The sequence below is a fragment of the Galeopterus variegatus genome, unplaced genomic scaffold (assembly GCF_000696425.1).
Source record: "Galeopterus variegatus unplaced genomic scaffold, G_variegatus-3.0.2 Scaffold2261, whole genome shotgun sequence".
Taxonomy (NCBI): Eukaryota; Metazoa; Chordata; class Mammalia; order Dermoptera; family Cynocephalidae; genus Galeopterus; species Galeopterus variegatus.
In genome coordinates, this window is record NW_007728372.1 from 240,724 (window position 1) to 244,745 (window position 4,022).

A 4,022-nucleotide genomic window follows, 5' to 3' on the forward strand; every position below is an offset into this window, starting at 1 on the left:
TGATTATGGCCCCCTCATCAGTCACAGACTCCTTTGAGAAGCCAACGAAAGCTACAGACCCTCTTCACATATACTACAAACAATTTGAGGATGGCTTTGAACCATTGCAGCCCAACCATGGGTTGCAAGTAGTTCCTAGAAAGCAAATCTTGTACAGTTTACTGAGGGAGATGAAATGCAGAATGTACTGCAGTTACAGCTATTAGAGAGGATCATAACGATAAAAATCAGGGGTTGGCAAACTTTTCCCTAAAGGGCTGGATAGCGAATATTTTAGGCTGCATGAACCATGTAGTCTCGTATCACAACTACTCAGCCCTAATGTTGCAGTGTGAAAGCAGCCATAGACAATGAATAAATGAATGGGCATGGTTGTGTTCCAATAAAACTTTATTTATAAAAACAGGCGGTGGGCCAAATTTGGCCCATGGGTTATAGTTTTTGAACCCCTGATAATAATAATAGTCAGTGTTTGGGAACAGTCACCACGAGCTGGGAGATGAGCTGTCTGCTAATATTATTATTCCCATTTTACAAATGAGGAATTAGTTTCAGAGAGGTTTTGTAACTTGCCCAGGGCCACTCAGCTGGTAATTGATGGAGCATAGATTCTGATTTCATTGCTTTTTTTCTAAGAAATGGTCTCAAAAAGTGTTATGGAGGCAGAAGATATAATCCTAATACTAATTATTATATATTGACTAATACTATTAATTAATAATAAATAATAAGAACTAATAATAAAAACATTTATTGGGCGTCTGCCTTGTGCCAGGTGCTATGCAAACTGCCTTCTACAGTCTGAATGTTCTGTGTCCTCTGAAAACTTTACATGATGAAATCCTAACCCCCAAAGTGATGGTATTAGGAGGTATGGACTTTGGGGAGGTTATTAGGTCAGGAGGGTGGAGCCCTTTGTAAAAGAGGCCCCTGAGGGATCCGTTGCCCTTTCTGCCATGTGAAGTCACAGAGAGAAGATGGCTGTTTATGAAGTGGGCCCTCATCAGACACAGAATCTTCTGGTGCCTTGATCTTGGACTTCCCACCCTCCAGAACTGTGAGAAATAAATGTTCATTGTTTATAAGCTCCCAATTTATGGTATTTTGTTATAGCAGCCCAAACGGACTAAGACACACAGGTTAACACAAGTCATCCCCACAATAACTCACTGTTGCTATTACTCCCTCCGTGAGGGAACTGAGGCACAGAGAAGTTAAGCCACTTGCCTTAGGTCACACAGCTGGTAAGTGGAGGGGCAGGATTCAAACCCACACTGTGCGGCCCACCACCTCCAGTTGCTCTCTTGAAGTCCGCAGGCTGCGGTAATATTCCATTTATTATTTGATAGGACATGGGCCCTGACCAATTAGAACATGGCCCTGAGTTAGGATCCCCAGCTCCTTACTTGCCAGTTGTTACCCCTTTAGTTCATGGATCATGGGGTGGTCCTAGGAGATGATCCTGTGTAGCTGGGATTTATTAACTGGTAAGGAAACACTTTCCTATCTGCAGAACTGGTGCAACTCTCCCAGCTGTGCCTCTGCAAGGTGGGGCCTATTTTGAAGAGGCACGCCTGGGAGAGGGTGTGTGGGTGAGCAGAGTGGGAGGCCAAGATATTGACCAGAAATGCCAGGGACATCAGGTTCCTGAAGAGATGCCAGTTGAGGGGGATCTGAGGCTTGGGACCCCTGGGCAAACACACTTGGTCCCTGGGGCATCACCCCCCCAGGCCGGGGGCCAGGACCCCCACCCCTCATGTTTTTCCTCAGAGGCAGCAGCCTGAGTTCTGAGTTTGCCTCTGAGTGAGTCAGAGGCCCTGGCTGGAAAATAAACCTTCTGTACTAAGGGGAGGAGGGGGTGGCTCACTTTTCAAAAATAGGAAAGGCAGCCCTGTTGCTATGACGAAGTCCTCGTGTTTTCAAAAATTTTAAATTTTTTTTATGACCCACATAAAAAGGTACATACAGCCTCCCTGTAAAAACACATGGAAAAATCTCCATCTTATGCCCAATTCGAGTGAGGATCAGGGGGTGTGGGGCCAAGAGCGCTTGCTTTAGGTCTTTGAAGGCTCTAGAATCTCTGATATTTGGGGGCCTCACTGCAAGTCACTGGCAAACCAAAATGTCCCTATAGATCCCACTGCAAACGTGTATTTCTTATAAAAATATCTGAAAAGGTTGGCTCTAGAATCTCTGATATTTGGGGGCCTCACTGCAAGTCACTGGCAAACCTCAAAATGTCCCTATAGATCCCACTGCAAACGTGTATTTCTTATAAAAATATCTGAAAAGGTTTTAAAATAATTCATGCAATATGGGTTTTTATGAAGAGCAAATTACTCATCATGTTCCTGTGATTTGCACTTTTCTATTTCTAATGACACGTGCTCCATCAAGCTGCAGTTGACTCATTAACGTATAGTAGACGTTGAACCAGACGTTTTTAAATTTTGATTTTGTAGTTTCCTTTTGGTGTTGTGGGGTTAATTCGCTTATGACATCTCTGTAGGGCCTTGACAAACTTGTGGACTCCAGGTTCTGGTCCCTGAATGTGGGGCATTGGGGCAGGGACCAGGGGCATCAGGCAACTGCCGGGGTCTCAGTTTACCCATATACAAAATGGGAGTGATTCAGGAAAAAATATTCCAAGAGATGAAGATAGAGAGAGGGAGAGGGAGGGAGGGAGAGAGGAAGGAAGGAGAGAGAGATGGTAAAACAGAGGGGGCAAAATATAAGTAATTGGTGACTTAGGGTGAGGCTGTAAGGCACTTCCTTGCACTGTTCTTGCTACTTTTCTGTAAGTTTCAAATTCCATCAAAATGAAAAGTCCTCCCCCTGCCCCCGCGCAAGGAAGTGGTGGTGATGGTGGGGATATGGGAGTAGTCAGAAGCTTTGAGTTATGCTCAGATGGAGACCAGTGAGTTGAGGGGTGTGGCTCTACGGTGGTCCCCATCTCCTTTAGCTGAGAAAGTCCACTTTCATTTTCCTTATATTTTGGGGTTCCATATGGATTCTTCTGGAAAAAGAGGGTCCTCTAAAGAGAAAGCCAGTGGCTGTGGAGGTATCCGAGGACATGGGCAAGTCTAAGGACCAGAAGAATCTGAGTCCAGTGATCTTGGAGAACTTGAGTTTTCCTAAGAGAGGAGGGAAAAGAAGACAAGCCACTGGTTATGGATTGGTGGCTTGTGTGTGTGTGTGTGTTGGGGGGAGGTGGGCAGTGGGCCAGAGTCCGGCTGGGACAGGAAGAGAAACAAGGTGAGTGAAGTTGGAGGAAGAAGTGGCTGACACAGTGAATCTGAGACTCTCGACGGCTTCCTGGCCAGCCAGCACTCGGTACATTTCAGGTGCTGCTCAAGCGACTTTACAAGTGCTAACTCCTTTCACTCTCACAGTACCCTGCCATGCAGGGACTACTACTATCCCTGTGTCACAGAGGAGCAAGCTGAGGCTCAGAGAGGTAAAGTCACTCCCCCAAGGTCACACAGCCAGCGAGTGGCAGAGTGGAGATGCAGACCTGGGCACCTGGCTCTAGAGTGTGGGTCTACCGCCTCCATGTTAACAACACGGCAATAACAGGGGCTTTGCTGAATGACACAAGGCCAGAGCCAGGAGGGAGGGTGGGGGGTAGGGGTGTGGAAGATGGGTTTCCAGAAACAACCTACAGGGCCGGCCCGGTGGCGCACTGCTACAGTGCGCCGCTTGGGAGTGCGGCTGCGCTCTCGCCGAGGGTTCGGATCCCACATACAGACCGGTTCCCGCTCCCTGGCTGAGCGAGGTGCGGNACTAAACTGCACTAAAATGCAGTGACTTTGGTATTTCTTTTCCATTTCTAATAGTTGATACAAACTGCTGCCCTGAGGAAGGAGGTGAGGGCATGGGGGTGTGGGACTGGTTCAGGTCATCAGACATTTCCAGTGTGGGTCAGGTCTGGTGTCGGAACCAGGGTGACAGCAGTCCAAGAGCAGAGACAGACATGCACAGGGTGACATGGAAAAGCAGTGTGATCTGACAAAGGATGAACA